The following is a 20,656-nucleotide window of genomic DNA, read 5'->3' as shown; positions in this document are numbered from 1 at the left end:
TATTGATCCCATGTAGAGTATTTTTCCTTTCATTTATTGTATTGTTCATCATTGTTTGTTTCATCTTTAGTTCTTCTAGGTCCTTGTTAAATGTTTCTTGCATTTGGTCTATTCTATTTCCAAGATTTTGGATCATGTTTACTATCATTATTCTGAATTCTTTTTCAGGTAGACTGCCTATTTCCTCTTCATTTGTTAGGTCTGGTGGGTTTTTATCTTGCTCCTTCATCTACTGTGTGTTTTTCTGTCTTCTCATTTTGCTTATCTTACTGTGTTTGGGGTCTCCTTTTCACAGGCTGCAGGTTCGTAGTTCCTGTTGTTTTTGGTGTCTGTCCCCAGTGGCTAAGGTTGGTTCAGTGGGTTGTGTAGGCTTCCTGGTGGAGGGGACTAGTGCCTGTGTTCTGGTGGAGGAGGCTGGATCTTGTCTTTGTGGTGGGCAGGTCCACATCTGTTGGTGTGTTTTGGGGTATCTGTGGACTTATGATTTTAGGCAGCCTCTCTGTTAATGGGTGGGGTTGTGTTCCTGTCTTGCTAGTTGTTTGGCATAGGATGTCCAGCACTATAGCTTGCTGGTCGTTGAGTGAAGCTGGGTGCTGGTGTTGAGATGGAGATCTCTGGGAGATTTTCGCTGTTTTATATTATGTGGAGCTGGGAGGTCTCTTGTGGACCAGTGTCTTGAAGTTGTCTCTCCCACCTCAGAGGCACAGCACTGACTCCTGGCTGCAGCACCAAGAGGTTTTCATCCACATGGCTCAGAATAAAAGGGAGAAAAAGTAGAAAGAAAGAATTAGTAGAAGTAGAAAGAAAGAAAGAAAGGAGGGTGGGAGGGAGGGAGGGAGGAAGGAAGGAAAAAAAGAAAGAAGATAAAGTAAAATAAAATAAAGTAAGATAAAATATAATAAAGTTATTAAAATAAAAATATAATTTTTAAGAGAAAAAACAAACAAACAAAAAAGATGGATAGAACCCTCAGACAAATGGTGGAAGCAAAGCTGTACAGACAAAATCTCACACAGAAGCATACACATACACACTCACAAAAGGAGGAAAAGGGGAAAACATCATAAATCTTGCTCTCAAAGTCCACCTCCTCAATTTGGGATGATTCGTTGTCTATTCATGTATTCCACAGATGCAGGGTACATCAAGTTGATTGTGGAGCTTTAATCTGCTGCTTCTGAGGCTGCTGGGAGAGATTTCCCTTTCTCTTCTTTGTTCTCACAGTTCCCAGGGGCTCAGCTTTCGATTTGGCGCCGCCTCTGCTTGTAGGTCACCGGAGGGCGTCTGTTCTTCACTCAGACAGGACGGGGTTAAAGGAGCCGCTGATTCGGGGGCTCTGGCTCACTCAGGCCGGGGGGAGGGAGGGGCACGGAGTGCAGGGTGAGCCTGCGGCGGCAGAGGCCGGTGTGACGTTGCACCAGCCTGAGGCGTGCCGTGCATTCTCCCGGGGGAGTTGTCCCTGGATCCCGGGACCCTGGCAGTGGCGGGCTGCACAGCCTCCCCGGATGTGGGGTGTGGATAGTGACCTGTGCTCGCATACAGGCTTCTTGGTGGCGGCAGCAGCAGCCTTAGCATTTCATGCCTGTCTCTGGGGTCTGCGCTTTTAGCCGCGGCTCGCGCCCACATCTGGAGCTCCTTTAAGCAGCGCTCTTAATCCCCTCTCCTGGCACACCAGGAAACAAAGAGGGAAGAAAAAGTCTCTTGCCTCTTCGGCAGGTCCAGGCTTTTCCGCGGACTCCCTCCCGGCCAGCCGTGGCGCACTAACCCCCTGCAGGCTATGTTCATGCTGCCAACCCCAGTCCTCTCCCTGCGCTCCAACCGAAGCCGGAGCCTCAGCTCCCAGCCTTGTCCGCCCCAGTGGGGGAGCAGACAAGCCTCTCAGGCTGGTGAGTGCAGGTCAGCATCGATCCTCTGTGCGGGAGTCTCTCCGCTTTGCTCTCCACACTCCTGTTGCTCTGCTCTTCTCCGCGGCCCTGAAGCTTTCCCCCTCCACCACCCGCAGTCTCCGCCCGCAAAGGGGCTTCCTAGGGTGTGGAAACGTTTCCTCCTTCACGCCTCTCCTCCCACTGGTGCAGGTCCCGTCCCTATCCTTTTGTCTCTGTTTATTCTTTTTTCTTTTGCCCTACCCAGATACGTGGGGAGTTTCTTGCCTTTTGGGAGGTCTGAGGTCTTCTGCCAGCATTCAGTAGGTGTTTTGTAGGAGTAGTTCCACGTGTAGATGTATTTCTGGTGTATCTGTGGGAAGGAAGGTGATCTCTGCGTCTTACTCTTCCACCGTCTTCCCGGAAGCCTCTCTGACCCATTTTAAATTGAGCTGTTTGCTTATTGTTGAGCTTTATTGAGTTCTTTGTATATTTTGGGTAAGAGTCTCTTGTCAGATGTGTGTTTTACAAATATTTTCTCTCAGTGTGTGGCCTGTCTCCTCATTTTCTTGACATTATCTTTTGCAGAGGAAAAGTTTTTAATTTTCATACAGCCTAGCTTAATTTTTTCATCGAGCATGCATTTGGTGTGTATCTAAAAAGCTAACACCTCACCCAAGGTCATCTAGATTTTCTCCTATGCTGTCTTCTAGGAGTTTTATAATTTTGTGTTTTATATTTAAGTTGATGATTCAGTTTTAAGTTCATTTTTGTAAAGAGCATAAGGTCTGTGCCTAGATTCAATTTTTTGCATGTGAATGTCCAGTTGTTCCAGCATAATTTGTTGAAAAGACTATCTGTACTCTATTGTATGACCTTGCTCCTCTGTCAGATATCAGTTGACTATGTTTATGTGAGTGTATTTAGGGAGCACTCTATTCTGTTCCATAGTTCTATTTGTCTCTTCTTTCACCAATACCACACTATCTTGCTTGCTGTGCCTTTATAGTAAATTTTGAAATTTAGTAGTGTCAGTCTTCTAATTTTGTTCTTTTATTTCACTATTGTGTTAGTTATTCTGGGTCTTTTGCCTCTCCATATAAACTTTAAAATCATTTTGTCAATATCCACAAAATAACTTGCTGGGATTTTGATTGGGATTGCTTTGAATCTATTGATCAGGTTGGGAAGAACTGACACCTTGATGATATTGAGTCTTCTGATCTGTTAACATGGAATATCTCTCCATTTATGTAGTTATTTTTTAAATTTTGCTCATCAGAATTTTACAGTTTTCCTCACATATATCTTGTACATATTTTGTTAGATATATGCCTAAGTATTTCATTTTGTGGAGTGCTAATGTAAATGGTATTGTGATTTAGTTTGGTATTACTTAAAGTGTGTTCTGCAAAACACTAAGTCAGTAAAATACTCCTAAAAAGGTGTTTCATGGTAAAATAAGTTTGTGAACACTACATTTTCAATTCTCTTTTTATAGGTTCATAGTACACATAAACACACTAAGTGTTTTGAAATGTTACCCTGTAAACAACTTTCATTTGTTAAGTTATTCTTTTCCAAACATATTTCCTGTCAAACCATTATTGTACATGTGTATCACACATATATAACACTTGTGAAACATATTTGAGAAGCCATATCAAGTTTAACTCATTTATTTTACATTTTACAGAATTTAGAGGGGAGGAAATAATGTGTCCAAGGTCACATGGCTAATAGGAACAGAGTCAAGATGTGAAGTAAGGTCTCCAGAATCCTAGTACAGTGTTCTTTTCATTATATCATTCTGTCTCTGATGCTTTCCTCACTTTCAACATGAAATCTGGAATAATGTTTTATCTACTATATCACGAAAATATCTTCTGAAAAAATTCTTTTTTTCCAAACTAAATATCAATTCATTACCTCTGTAGTTCTCAAATGATAAATTATAGAATCACTGGAGGAGCTTTTTTCAAAGTAAAGATTCCTGGGTTCCAGATGTATAAAATCAGAATCTCTATGGGTGGGAGCCTGGAATCTACATTGTTACACAAGTAATATTAATTAGTATTAAAGTGTGAGAACCTAGCTCTTTAGAACAGAATTTAGTGGGTCTAACATCTTCCTGTGGATATCTTTGAAAAAGTTGGTTTTGAGGGCCTTGCTCTTAGGGATTCTAATTCTGTAGATCTGGGATAGAACCTGATATTTGGAATTTTAACAAGCATTTTCCCCCTTGCCCCAGGTAATTCTGATGTAGATGATCCTTGGATCACAGCTCTTCTTGCCTGGATTTTCACGTTCTTCTGTCTCCATCCTTTTCTATATACCATTTGAAAATTATTTTTTATCAAATATGATACGGTTTCATATCTCTGCTCAAAACTCATTAGCTGAATGATAAACTCTTTATCTCTCCAGTCTGATTCCAATCTCCCAAATAGAAATTGTACATTCTAACTCTAATAAGTTTTGCGCTGTTTCTACACATAGCTTGCTTAATCATGCAACTATTTTTGCTTTCTAAGAGGTTACCAACTACTGTATGATTAGGTTCACTAACTGCTGTTTGAAAGTCCCTTGACTATCATAACATTAGATCTTCTGATACTCCTCCTAATAATATGAATGATGTGCTTCTAAGGATATTTCTACAGGACCTTTCTCCAGTTCCCTAGAGTTCATGGACAATGAATACTGCAAGAACCTAACAATGACAAGCCTCCATCATGTTTTTTTAAATCTAGTGTGTGTGTGTAAGACTATCTTTCTCAGGAAAAGATTTCAGCTAAATTATGAGGTAACCAAGTTAATCTCTGAAGCATCAACCTTCACTTTCTGTACTTTCCTCTTTTTGCTGCCACTCTCTTCTACACAAGTGCCACTTCCTCTCTCCTTTCAGTTGACATGATAAACTCATTCATGCAAAAGTGTCACATCTCATAAGAGATTGTGCCTGGCACATATATGCTCATCACATGGATAAATAGAATCTGCAGACAGATAACTATGCTATGCCTACTGGAATTAGAATTTTAAGCTTCAATGAATGGCAATGTTTTGGTGTGGGTGGCCTTCTTGGCACAATAAATTCACAGTAAGTGGGGAGACACCCTCTGCATTTATGTGTGATCCTTATTCCCAGATCCTCTTCTATCAAGCTGAAAAATATACAATTTCAAATGAGCCAATTTAGCTTTAATTAAAAAAATTTAAATAGAACATAGTATTATAAATCTTTATGTTTGCTTTTATCAATATTAGGAGGAGAAAAATGCCAAAATACTTCTCTATTTATTTTTATTTTTGAGTATTTTTAAATTAATTTTTATTGCAGTATAGTTGCTTTACAATGTTGTGCTAATTTCTACTGTACGGCAAAGTGAATCAGCTATATGTCTATATACATCCCCTCCTTTTGGATTTCCTTCCCATTTAGGTCACCACAGAGCATTCAGTAGAGTTCCCTGAGCTATACAGTAGGTTCTCATTAGTTATTTTATACATAATATCAATAGTGTATATATGTAAATCACAGTCTGCCAATTCATCCCACTCCCCCCTTTCCCCACTTGGTGTTCATACATTTGTTCTCTATGTCTGTGTCTCTATTTCTATTTTGCAAATAAGATCATCTATACCATTTTTCTAGATTCCACATATATGCATTAATATACAATACTTGTTTTTCTCTTTCTGAGAAAAGAAAAAACTTCACTCTGTATGACAGTCTCTAGGTCCATCCACATCTCTACAAATGACCCAATTTCATTCCTTTTTATGTCTGAGTAATATTCCATTGTATATATGTACCACATCTTCTTTATCCATTCCTCTATTGATGGGCATTTAGGTTGCTTTCATGTCCTGGCTAGTACAAAGAGTGCTGCAATGAATATTGGGGTGCATGTGTCTTTTTGAATTATGGTTTTCTCAGGGTATATGGCCAGCAGTGGGATTGCTGGGTCATATGGTAGCTCTATTTTTAGTTTGTTAAGAACCCTCCGTATTGTTCTCCAGAGTGGCTGTATCAATTTACATTCCCACCAACAGTGCAAGAGGGTTCCCTTTTCTACACACCTTCTCCAGCATTTATTGTTTGTAGATTTTTTAATGATGGCCATTCTGACTGATATGAAGTGATAGCTCACTGTAGTTTTGATTTGCATTTCTCTAATAATTAGTGAGTTATATAGACGTTTTGGCTTCATCCTTTGAAATAATAAGTTTTGAATCAGTTTTTCTTGGTGTCACCAAGACCCTTATTAATTGAAAGGCAATTGATCTCTCTTTACTAGAATATTCAGGGAAGATAGAATTGGATCACTTTCAATGATTTGTATGAAAGAAGGGGAGTTAGTAAACTAGATACAGCAAAATTGGGAAGCTAATTTACCCAATTTTTTCACTGTGCCCTGTTTCTCTGTCTAGAAATAAGCCTTCCATATACTGATCAGAAATGAGTTATTCTCACAGACTATATACCACATATCAAATTATATTTAAAGAAAAACTTTAAAACTCATTCACTACAGCAATCAGAGATGAAAAAGAAATAAAAGGAATCCAAATCAGAAAAGAAGAAGTAAAACTGTCACTGTTTGCAGATGACATGATACTATACATAGAGAATCCTAAAGATGCTACCAGAAAACTACTAGAGCTAATCAATGAATTAGGAAAAATAGCAGGATACAAAATTAATGCACAGAAATCCCTTGCATTCCTATACACTAATGATAAAAAATCTGAAAGAGAAATTAAGGAAATACTCCCATTTACCATTGCAAAAAAAAGAATAAAATACCTAGGAATAATCTTGCATAAGGAGAAAACAGACCTGTATTCAGAAAACTATAAGACACTGATGAAAGAAATTAAAGATGATACAAACAGATGGAGAGATATACCATGTTCTTGGATTGCAAGAATCAATATTGTGAAAATGACTATACTACCCAAAGCAATCTACAGATTCAGTGCAATCCTATCAAACTACCAATGACATTTTTCACAGAGCTAAAACAAAAAATTTCACAATTTGTGTGGAAACACAGAAGACCCCGAATAGCCAAAGCAATCTTGAGAAAGAAAAACGGAGCTAGAGGATTCAGGCTCCCTGACTTCAGACTATACTACAAAGCTACAGTCATAAAGACAGTGTGGTACTGGACAAAAAGAGAAATATATGATAAATGGAACAGAATAGAAGGCCCAGAGATAAACCCGTGCACATTTTGTCACCTTGTCTTTGCTAAAGGAGGCAAGATATACAATGGAGAAAAGACAGCCTATTCAATAAGTGGTACTGGGAAAACTGGACAGCTATATGTAAAAGAATGAAATTAGAACACTCCCTAACACCATACACGAAAATAAACTCAAAATGGATTAAAGACATAAGTGTAAAGCCAGACAGTATGAAACTCTTAGAGGAAAACATAGGCAGAACACTCTATGACATAAATCACAGCAAGATCCTTTTTGACCCACCTCCTAGAGAAATGGAAATAAAAACAAAAATAAACAAATGGGACCTAATGAAACTTAAAAACCTTTACACAGGAAAGGAAACCATAAACAAGACGAAAAGACAACCCTCAGAATGGGAGAAAATATTTGTAAATGAAGCAACTGACAAAGGATTCATCTCCAAAATATAAAAGCAGCTCATGCAGCTCAATATCAAAAAAACAACCCAATCCAAAAAAGGGCAGAAGACCTAGACATTTCTCCAAAGAAGATATACAGATTGCCAACAAACACATGAAAGGATGCTCAACATCAATAATCATTAGAGATATGCAAATCAAAACTACTACAATGAGGTATCACCTCACACTGGTCAGAATGGCCATCATCAAAAAATCTACAAACAATAAGTGCTGGAGAGGGTGTGGAGAAAAGGGAACCCTCTTGCACTGTTGGTGGGAATGTTAATTGATACAGTCACTGTGGAGAACAGTATGGAGGTTCCTTAAAAACCTAAAAATAGAACTACCATATGACCCAGCAATCCCACTACTGGGCATATACCCTGAGAAAACCATAAATCATAAAGAGTCGTATACCACAGTTTTCATTGCAGCTCTATTTACAATAGTCAGGACATGGAAGCAACCTAATTGTCCATCAACAGATGAATGGATAAAGAAGATGTAGCACATATATACAATGGAATATTACTCAGTCATATAAAGAAAGGAAACTGAGTTATTTGTAATGAGGTGGATGGACCTCGAGTCTGTCATACAGAGTGAAGTAAGTCAGAAAGAGAAAAATAAATACCGCATGCTAACACATATGTATGGAATCTAAAAAAAAAAAAGGTTCTGAAGAACCTAGGGGAAGGACAGGAATAAAGATGCAGACATAGAGAATGGACTTGAGGACACGGGTTGGGGGAAGGGTAAGCTAGGACGAAGTTAGAGAGTGGCATGGACTTATATATACTACCAAATATAAAATAGATAGCTAGTGGGAAGCAGCCACATAGCACAGGGAGATCAGTTCGGTGCTTTGTGACTACCTAGAGGGGTGGTATAAGGAGGGTGGGATGGAGACACAAGAGGGAGGAGATATGGGGATATATGTATACGTATAGCTGATTCACTTTGTTATAAAGCAGAAACTAAAACAGAAACTAACACACCATTGTAAAAGAATTATGTTCCAAGAAAGATGTTAAAAAATAATTAATTAATTAAAATTTTAAAAATGGAGTGTACAGAGAGCTAAAAGAAATGCCCAACTATTATTGATTATGAGGTATGAGTGAAAGATGAATGAAACAGTAGTTCATGTCTGGGAGTTACATCCTATATCATGGGAGAGTGCTCTAATATCAATACACTCACCCTTATCCAGCGTTATTTTTTGCCTTTCCTTGATCTAGTACCTTAATGATTCAGTACCATATATATTCTCACAGCTTCTCCTAGTACATGTTGGCTTGGTCCTTCAGCTCCTTTTGGATTGTAGTACCTTTCCTTCCTTAATAGGCACGTAACTTCCCTGGCCAACGTTTTGTAAATTGACCCTAGGTTTTAGCTTAATGGCCAGGAGGGGAGATGGGAATAGATCCTGATACAGGTACAAATTGACTTTCAAGTCAGAGGCTTGTGCATAGTCTTTAAACAAAGAGGAATGATAGCCTCTAACATGAAGGAATGGCCCACTTCAGGGGAATCCAGGATTTCAAGGTTTTTGGTGGTTCAATACAAATGCCCCCATCCCCTCATATCAGGGTCCTATCCCTTCCTAACCAAGACCCTGACCTTCGGAAGCAGACATTCCAGGGACGAACATTCCATGTTTTCAGGACCTCTGTTCCTCTTGTAATTAACTCCTGGATATAATACACAGCTTTTTATGGCTTCTAACCTCAGGAGATAACCTTCAGTTTACTGCTCCCAAAGAGTCACTATGACTTTTCACACTTCACTTTCAGTTGGTGATGACTTACCCTTAGTCTTTCCTTGTTTTTCTTCCATTTATCAGTGGCACTCAGTGAAAACCATTTGACTACATTGTCCTTATTACTACTACTCTACCCAAACCTTTGAAAAACCTGAGATATTGCACTATTCCCTCCTATCCATATCCCACCTTACTTTACCACCTGTTAAAGTTTTAATAATTACACATATGCCAGGGGTTATCAGTGCTTCACTTACACCGAGTGGTGAGGACCCCAGAATCTAGCTGGTCAGCACGATATCCAACCGCGAAATCCCATTTTAGATCCTACATCCTTTGACTATTTCTGGATCTACCCCTCTTTGATAGAGTTACCTAGGAAACAGACCCTGAGGTGGAGATTTGCATTCTGGAAGTTTATTGGGGAGTGATCTTGGGATCAACACCTGTGGGAAGTGAAGATCGTAGAATCACATAGAGGAGGAGGTGATGTATGAGGCAGTTTCAGCCAAGCCTTTTGCTGATCCCACTGAGAAAGGTGGAACTGAGTAGAAAATAGGTCTCTCTTAAAGGGAAAATTTTTTCCAGAGTCAATCATTTGGGGGAAGAAACAAATTTTCAGGTAGGAAAGTAAAATGTATAAGGTGAGTCTTAAGCAACAGCAATATGAAAATATAGTCCTCTTAGGCACCGTCTTTTTCTCTTGATCTATACTTAAAGGAACTCCTACATAATTGAGGATTTTTCCAGTTAACAGTGATTGCAATGGCCACATAAAGGCATTCTGGGAGCTTGGTCTCAGCATACTCTTTGGGAGATGAGAAGCTGAGGATGGGTACCTTGGGTTTTAGAAACAAAAACTCTCTAGTTATAATTTGCTCTTCAAGCTTGTTTCCCTCCTACTGTCCCCAGATGTTCATCTTGTATAAAACTAAAAGTTTGGTTTCAGCTGTGTAATAGAAAAGATGAATATTTTGTTTTCTATAATTTGTCCATGTAGATAGAAGGGGAAACAATCTCTCCCCCACTAACCATCACAACCTTGTGGCCTGCACGGAGATGGCAAGCTGGATTAGTAACACCTCCAAGAGGAAGATGAGTCTAGGGAAACAAAAGCCAGGTCGATAGGTCCACCCACCTTTTCTATATGCAGACTCTCATTATCATCTTGGAGACCTAGATTTTATTTTATTACGGACATTGGCTGATTTCTCATCATCCTTAGCAGCTGAGGAATCTGTTTCTTATCACAACCACTGATAAAGGCATTGCTATCTTGCACTTCACCATCCTAAGCAGTCCTTGAGGGGCTTTAAGGAGTTATATAATGAATACTAGTCATAACGTTTTGCATTTATTCCTCTCCAAGTTCTTTCAGAATCTTAACAGAAAGTAGTGCAAATAGTACTGGAATATAAACCTGAAATATAGGCTGAGCTCTCCCATTGCATGAGCTTGGGCAAGCATTAATAACAGTGATCCTCCAAAATGTACAGATACTTTAGATGATTTCTAAGGTCTCTTTCAGCAGTGACATCCTTTGATGTTCTTCATTAATTTGATAGCTGCTACAAACCAATAAAGTAAGTAAGGCAGGCCTAGTTAACCTCATTTGACAGTTGAGGATACTGAGGCCTAAGCAGGCTAAGTGATTTTCCCAAGGTTGCAAAATTAATTTGGAATGGGTTTGGAACTGAAAATCGGGTTCTTTCTGCTATTTAGGGTAGCAGAATATGGCAAAGATGATCTTGGCTAGTAGAGGGAATGAAGGGTATAAAATTTTGCTTGGGACCCAGGAGATTAAGCCTGCTCTAAAGGATCCTGACACTCTTATAGGATAGTAGAAATTGATAAGAAAGATCTAGGCTATAGATCCCCAAAGCCAGGGAAATTTTATATAAACAAACCAATAAATAAATGCATATGTGTGTATACTTCTGTGGCATTTAATGAAAAAAAACAACAAACATTTATTGTGTACCCCCACCCCTCATGTAATACACTCTGCAGAGTACACAAAAATATGATGAATATAGTCCTTGCCCTCAAGAATCTTGAAAATTATTGAAAGCATATAGAAATTTATAGAGAAATCAAATGCACAAATATAAAAATCTGACAATAGAATGTGAACCAGATGCTTGGGAGATAAAAGTAGTATCCCACTCCAATCTCGCACTCTATCTCAAGAGAGGAGTGCTACAATCCATACTGCTATCTTTCAGAGCAGTGATGTTGATATACTCATCCCTAACATCTCTCTCTCTGTCTCTGTCTCTCTCTCTTCCCCACCCCCCCACCCAAAAAGAGGATTGAGACTTGAGTGTTCTATCCTTTAGCGATGAAATAAGTACAGCCTACTCTCAGGGGAGGAAAATAAGTCTTCCCTTAGAACCCAAAATAAGCTCCTCAGTTATGTCGTCTTGCAGGAGCTCATTACTATGACCTATAAGATTTGGAAGAGCTGTATGAGATTACAAGATCCTTGACGGCACTTCACAAAGTATGAAGTGTCATGCAAATGCAAGGTATTACAAAATAATAATTACTGTTTTTTCAAACAGGTTTCTTGGTCTGAGTATAATATATCCTGCACAATGAATATGCCCGCACAAGGGCTTTCTCTGATTTCTGTCCCTGTAACAATTGCTCTCTATAATGAATGCGCTAGACCATATTGCTCACTGAAAGGAAACTGAGTTAAACTAAATTATTAACAATTCTTTTTTATGTATTCAAGAAGCAATTACTTTTGAATTCTGTGAACCAGCCTCCTTTCCTATCCCTGACTTTCCAAAGAAGAAAACAAAATCCCACCCTAAGTAGCTAGATTCAAACTGCCAGTGCACAATACCCAAAATCAAAGGGATCTCAGAACTTTAAATAACTGTATATAATGTATAAAATGAGGGCATTTTATAAGTATATATAATATACAGATTTTGTAAATTATATAGAATATAAATGTGTGTGTGATTTCACACCATTTTTTAATGTCAGCCTAGAAGTTCTCTCTTTAGGTCCTGCAAACCTTGATTTCTGACAAGACATTGGATCAGGTTCCTTGCATGTAGTAGGAGCTCAAAAACAATTTTCTGGATAAATGAAGCAATCTATATTAATTAAGCATTCAGAAAAAGCTGAGCAAAGTCAATTGACTGAGTTGGTAAATTGGTTGCTATGGCAACCTCTTTCCTCATTGGAAAGAAGTCATAGGGTCAAGAGCAGATTTTAACACAAACTGGGGTTGGGGAGAGGGGAGAGAAGCACCATGATCTTTTCCTCATTCATTTCCTGTTTTCAAAATGAATTAATAGATAGATAGAAAAGGCAATTGTGGTTTTGAAGAGAGTTCTCACCCAGGAGAGGGATCAGCTGTTTTAATAAAAAGCTGTTGTCTTGGCTGAGTTCTGCCATTAATAACCCTCAATAATCGCAGGTGGAAGGAGAATGTAGTAGTACTATAATGACGTTTAGTGCTGAGGTTGTGAGGGGCTTGCTGAAGGCTCTGGACAGGCAATAGGGCACAAAGATTTTCATTGCCTAGAACCACTTTGGTGAGAAAAAGTTATGTTATTTTTATTACTTTGTTTTGCTTTGTTTGTTTGTTGGAGAAAGAACATCCAAGTGTTAGTTTAATAATGATTGAAGAACAGTTGAGTTAATGACAGATTTTCAAATGGATAGGAATTTGTGATGATTTATGATGCTTTTTATTGTTTCTGGTATTGCATATTATTGACGCACATCAAGGCATAGCTAATTATCAGGCAGGTACATTTCGTGATGCTATTTTCATAAAGAAGCAATACAGTAGAGTGGAAAGAGTACTTAGCTAAAAGTCAGAAGACCAGAATTATGGTTCCAACTTTGACACTTACCGGTTGAATGGTCACACAATTTCTTTGAACATCAAGTTCTGTAAATGTCACAGGAGAAAACTGAGACCAATATTAGCTGCTCTGCCTAACCTCACAACTGGTTATGGAATCGACTGACTTAACTTATGTGTATTAATTATGAAAACAGTGTATAAATGTAAGCAAGACCTGCTTCATAGTTATTCAATCTGTGCAGTTGTGCAAGGTCCCACACTTGGATTAATGCTATGTTGTCACAGCCATTAAATTAAAAATTTTTGAACAAGGGGCCCTGAATTTTTGTTTTGCACATGGCCCCACAAATTGTGTAGTCATACCTGAATGTAAGATATTATTAGACATACCCCTTTATAGAAGTAGCAATATTTGAGAACTGTGGTTATGAATCTGGGCAATTTATCCCTATTGTTTGTTGAATTTTAAACAGGACAGAATGGAAGGAATTAGTGAATGAGACAGTATAAGCATTTTGGGGGGTAATTCACCTTTAAGTGATATCAAGAGAACCATGTAGGTCAAGGTTGAGATGAGGTTAAACAACAAGGTTGACTTTGATAATAATTAAGGTCTAAATGTGAGAAATAATTTCATATCTCAATCTGCATCCATTTTCCCCAAGTACATTTGATTTGTTTGGAGCATTTCAAAGGGTAGAGTTTGGTGTGTGTGTTTAGTGGGGGATGAGGGGGAGGGAGTTCCTTACATTGCTATTGCCAGTCAGAGCAGCATCAGGGGGCTAAGTGAGAATGACACAAACCTTAGTCTACCTGCTGTTTTAGTTGACCCTAATTCCATGGTAGTATTTTTTTTCACTCTAATAACGTATAGTGGGTGTTTCCTGAAACCCTATAAAGGCATTTATTCTGCCTGGTACTATCTAAGATAGCTAATGTCTATGAAGAGAAAAAGATTTGAAATGCATATATATTAGGGTCCAATATGTACCCTTATTGTATAACATTTTCCTGTGGGAACTTAAGTAAAACTCAAGGCCTTCAATCCAACTGTTAAACTGTGAAAAGAAAGACTTTAGGTTTCTGCTGGAAAATATATGACTTGTAAAATTCACCTTATTTTCTAATGTTTTGCACATTTTCTTTCACTAAAAGACACTAATGGCTTTCTTGAACTAAGCAGACCTTACTTCAAACACATGATTTCAGTTGCTGATAGAAGTGAAAACAAGACTGTAGTGGATTAGCTTATGTATGGCCTCTTCCTTTGACAATTATAAAGAAAACATGCATATTTAATTTAAAGGGTAGGATTTAATTAAATAGGGAAGACATTGTAAACCTATATGAAAATTGGAATTTCTGAAGTAAAATTCTGAGTAGAAATCACAATTAATACAAAAATCTTACCTGATTTCCTGGTGAAAAATGAATGGGTGCTGGGTGCTGCTTTGTGTATCTTCCCTGTTCCAACTCCCCATGAAAAAATTCTGGTTTATATTTCAGCTAAAAAAAACACCTCCTATGACCATCAGATATGTTAAATCAACCATCTGGAATTCTTTTACTGCATTGTAGCCTCATTCTAAATCATGGTGGAAAGAATGCATTTAGTATACATTTCGTTTTTGTGGACTACATATATGGCAAAATAAGTCATAAATGAAAATAAATATAATCTAGAATATCCACATAGTATATGTAACTTACCCTCCATGCTTGAGACTATCTTTCTCTTGCCTGAGAAATGAGCAGTTGTAAATATAAATGGATTCACTTCACACATAACACAGTATACACGCTCCACACAAAATTAACTTCTCAAACAAAAAAGTTGTGTCAAAAATTAAAAGTAAGCATGGAAGTAAATGTGCCCAGTATGCATGCTAAGAGTAATCATTATTGACATTGTCACTAATACTGTATCGTATTTTTGAAAGTTGCTAGGAGAGTAGATCTTAAAAATTCTCATCATACACACACACACAAATTTGTAACTATATGTGGCAATGGATATTAACTAGACTTATTGTGGTGATCATTCTGCAATATATACAAATATCAAATGATGTTATAAATATGAAACTAACATGTTATATGTCAATTATATCTCAGTGAAAAACAAACATAATACCATTCAGAGTAAGTTGAAGTAAATTATGACAGTAGTCAGAGGAAGGAATACATGTTGGTCCTTGGTAGCCCCTACTTCTGTCTGAGGTCTTCTCTGCCTTTTGACCTCTCTAGCCCTGGCTTCAGGAATCTCCCTATGGAAATACCCCATCTGGGGTTGACCACTCTAAGGGACAATCCAATTTTCATTTTGTTCTCTTTCTTACTTCTCATCATGTTTTGGATTTGGATGGGTTATCTAATACCTGCAGTAGAATCACGCTATTTTTGGAATCTCAATAGAAAGCTAAATCAAATTTGCCCACTGGATGATTTTCTAGAATCATCAAGCTAACATGCTACTCCTCTGAAGATATTGCATGGTCATTAAAATTTGAAACCATCCTTTCTTTCAAAGCAAAGCATTTCTTTCTTATCAGAGAACATTGTCTCCCTAGAGCTGGTTGTTTTAGCTCAGAAACAAGAAACTCAGTAACTGAATCTCCCCAAAATACTTCTTATACACCAGCAAGTGAGGATTTCTTTCTGTTGTTTTCCTTTAGTTTCTGCCTAAGCTCAACTCTGCTCAGTTTCTGAAACCTTAGCAAGATTATAGCCCAAAGGTGTTAGGAAAATTTAAAATTTTATAACAGCTGCTCAAGAGTTTAAAAAAGAAGTTGTAAAATTGGATAACTAGTATTTCTGCTTCTCACTAATTACTTTGGAACAGTTACAATGGGTATTTATGACTACATCAAAGGTTCCTAAATTTTTCCATCTTAGACTTGTAGCATTCTAAAAATACTGAGAGAATTTTCTTTCTGAGATTCACTTTGTTTCTCAGTTACTAATCTTCCATGCCACGCTATCTCATTTTAGGGGCTGCCTTTCTACCAGACTGTGAGGCAAACAATGTATTTCTAATGTCCTCCCCAGGATCCAGTTCCACTGTGGCATCCTCCTTTGATCTGCCTCCTCCCCTCAGAAAGAAATTAATGCTCTAGTGTGAACTTTTGCTTTCCCCTTGTCTTACCAAAATGTGTACCTTCTGTTTAGCTTTAGAGCTGTGCTACTCAAAATACAGTCTGCAGACTAGTATTGATCCATGACTGGACCAGATAAGTACAGAAATTGAGAGTAAGCATTTAGAAAACTTTATAGCAATGTGTGGGGGGAGGCAAAACTGGTTCTTTATGACAAATAGCTTGAAAAATATTGTTTTAGAGCACCACCCCAACAAACTGGATTTTGATAATAAGTACTGCAATCTACTGGGATGAATATGTTATTCCTTTGAGGCAGCTTATTCATTTCCAAATAGGAATGCTCTGGAGGCACAAAGGAATAGTCGTAAAAATAGGAGTGTTGTTCCTAAGATTGTAATTCACTCAGAATATGGCAGGTAGGGGAGAGTTGATTTTCTAAAGTATAAGACAAAATATAGCATATCACCTGGGTAACTCAGTTGAGGACGCTACTAGACTAAATTATATATTAGGAAGTTGTAGGTGCCCGTTTTTTTTTTCCTATTACAAACTCCATACTATATATATAGAGAAACCACTTATGTAATTTTCTTTTGCAAAATTAAATTATACCTGTGTTTTTCCCAACTTATAACTTATGAGCCCAGTTTTATTCAGTGGTAAAAGAGTGAAATATGCTTTCTTATCAGAACAAGAGCTTATCTGACTGAAGTAAGTTGGTTCCCTGGAAAAGAAATACCATTTCAGGAGGAATTATATTTTATTTTCTTTACCTTAAGGCGGGATCAGGCCCACCGGTTTCTGAGGCAGTAGTGAGAACAAATTGATCCTTAAGTAGATGTACCTCCTCTTTCTCAGTGAAATCACAGAAGGTGTATATCAAGTAATACTTCTTTCTAGTCCCACGAAGGAGCCAAGGACTTGACCGAATCTTATGCTACCTCTTTGGAGTGGCAGTAAATCCCTTGATTAAATCTGAACCTCATGCTGAGGTGAAATGAAGAGAATATGTGGCTAGAGCAGAAGTTTATTTAAATTAGTCATAGTTATTTAAATTTAGTGCTTGTTAAAACGGTAGCAATGCGAATGAAACAATACCTTGTTACTCTTTTAATTCACATTCAAAAGATTTTAATTCGGTTTGGGAAAGCAAAGTAAATATTTCTAGTGTTGTAATCTCCTAGAAGGTAGGGATAGTGTAATATTCTTTTTTTATACCATCCTCTTATGAGTGTTTTGTGTGTTTTTTTGTTTTGTTTCTCCATGCCTGACAAAAGTGAAGATTATACTAAAGATAAATGAAGGTTCCCAAGTGCTAGCACTCTCCTTAAGAAAAACTCACATTTTCTTCCTACAAATCCAATTCAGCTGCTCTGTTTTGAAGTTATTCCTAATAATGCTCTCTTCATAAAGGAACAAAGTTACTACAGCAACAAAACTATCTGATGTGTTATGAACGTTTGGGGGCTGTATTTCTGTGGGAATATTTCTAAATATGATAATAGCAGCATGGCAGTCAATTAGGTGATAAACCATGCTTGAGTTGAATTCAGAAAAAGAGAGAGAGAGAGATCATTTCTAAAAGTATTTGCCTAAACCACAAGCAGGGTTCTTTGCCCAAACTCAGAGTTTGAAGCCATTTTAACTACCCATTCTTATTCTGCTTTACAAATATAGCAGGCATTTAAAATCCTTGTAGTTGTCTCCAGGGCTTATATACCTTACCAATGGATCTTCTCAAGAACATTAAAGAAAAATAAAATGTTCTTTCTAACATTTACATCTAAACTGGAGCAAAGGTCTGACCGTAAAGACTATTTTTCCATTATTTTAGCTTAACGATTCAATCCTAACTTTTTAAACAATAAAATGAGGATTCTAAAGTCCCAAATTATGTGTCATTTTTACCCGAAATTCCCCCTTGGAAGAAGGAGGGACAGGATCTTCCAGGTGTGTAAAGTTTTAAGACTGCAACAGCTTTTCAGGATTCATGCCTAGGGCTACCCAAGCCTTACAAAGCCCGCCAACTAGGCTTTCATTCAGTAATATGGCCTTCTTTTCTGAACATTGTATTTAACCTCTGTTCTTATTGCTTTGTTGGTTTAGATTCATTGCTCTGTCTTAATACCTTGTTTCTATCTGATCCCTACCCCTCAGCTACTTGTTCAAATTTTCTTACATCCCTTTCTTGTCTTCTGACTTTTAGACATAATCTATGGCTGGACTATTTTTTTTATTCTTCCCCTTTTCTCCTATACTTTGTCTTGACATTTCTGGTGCTGACTCATAGGCCTTATCTCTTATTCATTGTTACCTATGACCTTGCAGTATATCTGAAGAATGGGGTATCTTGGTACCATACTATACTGCATCCTTCTGTAGCAAGGTGGAGGAAAGTCTGTGTTAATGGTTATCATTTTTAGTTGGCTTTCTGCTGCTTTGGATGGTATTGGTTTGTGTCCATTATATCTTAACATCCAATAAAATATTTTATAATGTCAGCTTTAAAACTACAAGTTATTAGAGGACTTTCACAGATTTTATCATTTGGAGTACATAGAGCAATTTTTTACTTAGCCTTTGTTACCTGTTTTTTGAAGAAATACATTTAGCTTTCCTTATTATGCATTTGTGAGGACAGACAGAAGATAAGTTGGGTAAGACTTAAACTATGTGCAATAAACTCAAGTCCAAAGCCATTTTCATCCTGAAATCACACACCTCAGTTTGGGACTTGAACCCACTGTCTTTTAATTAAAACCATACACCTGGTCTCAGGACCTCCTGAAGTTCAGGTTCTTTATGTCTCAGCACAGAAAGAATTCAGTGACAGACAAAGCCATAGGTAAGACGTGGATTTATTTAGAGAGATACACATTCCATAGACAGAATGCGGTCTGTCTCAAAAGGTGAGAACAGCCCCAGGGCATGGGGTCATCTCAGAAAGGAAAGTGAGAGTGGCCATGGGAGAAACACACTCCACAGACAAGAGTGTAGGCCATCTCAGAAGGTGAGAGGCCCCAAAATATGGGGTGGTTAGTTTTTATGGGCTGGGTAATTTCATAGTCTAATGAGTGGGAGGATTATTCCAACTATTTTGTGGAAGGGGTGGAGATTTCCAGGAATTTGCCCACTGCCCACTTTTTGGAGTTTTAGGGTCGGCCTCAGAACAGTCATGACACCAGTGGGTGTGTCATTTAGCATATACTAATGTATTACAATGAGCATATAATGAGGCTCAAGGTCTACTGGAAGTCGAATCTTCCACCATCTTGGACCTAGTTGGTTCTAGCCAATTTATGTCTATCCTCAAAGGTGTCATTCTTTTAAAGGTTGTGCCCTGCCCCCTTCCCTCCTGTTTCAATTCTGATACCCTAGCTGGAAGAAACATTTACGGGATCTAGATTACTCATTGTCTACACCACTTAGCTTATGGGGTTTTGATTTTGCTATTATTTCTTTACATGGATGACTTTTATTTCCATACAACAACTAAGCTCCATACTATTTTGTATTTCTGACATTTAGCCTACTGCTTTGTGTATGATATGTGCTCAGTTTATTGACTGATAATATGCAATGAACCATGGAAAGAAAAGGAAAGTTTTGGCATTTCCCTTTTGGAAGTTATTCTGAGGACCTCTAAGAAGATACATTTATCAAGGGAGAAGTTAATAAATTAATGTAAACCCTCTAGCTGGCTTTTCTTCTCTTAGAACTATAACATGAGATGATTCAGCAAAGATTGAGTCGGATAAAAATACTTTTTTCCAGATATAAAACCTTAAGCTTTCGGAATAGAGTTTGACAACCTCATGACGTATTTATGCTAATTCATATGCTTTCAGATTAGTTTACATGTGCAGTGCTCTTATACGTTAGCAGCCAGTATCTCCCAGATTTAATGCAAAATCATTGTGTATTTATGGTTTTATGTAATGTTTTTTCCTTTCCTGTCAGCAGTTGTTATTGCAAAATGTACTTTGTTGGTTTAATGCAAGTACCATCTTCCACTTTCTTCTACTATGGACTAACTATTCAAGAGGATCCACTGACTTATGGAAAACATGCTCATTGTACCTATTTTATTTCTGCTTTATCTTTTTGTTTTATGGTTAACCAACAGAGATCTCATATGTGTAACAGACGTGCATTTGATATATAGTATATTCAAAAATTGCCATGTGATGTACATTATGCCTTTTAGTTGATACCTTAATTTTATGTATATTATAATATAGTATAGTAAATATTCTTGATATATTTTGAATTTTGATGCCATTCTGAGGGCAAGTAAGCAGCTCCTAGAGAAAAACAGCCTGTCTTAAGAAATTCACAAGAACCATTTGCACACACGGTGTGATTTGAGGAGCACTGAGTACAGAACTCTTTATGAAAAATACTGAGAACAGATTTTGAAGCCGATAGACAAGAGT

This window comes from Tursiops truncatus, chromosome X (assembly GCF_011762595.2).
Source record: "Tursiops truncatus isolate mTurTru1 chromosome X, mTurTru1.mat.Y, whole genome shotgun sequence".
In the NCBI taxonomy this organism is placed as follows: Eukaryota; Metazoa; Chordata; class Mammalia; order Artiodactyla; family Delphinidae; genus Tursiops; species Tursiops truncatus.
This window is presented reverse-complemented; position numbering follows the sequence as displayed.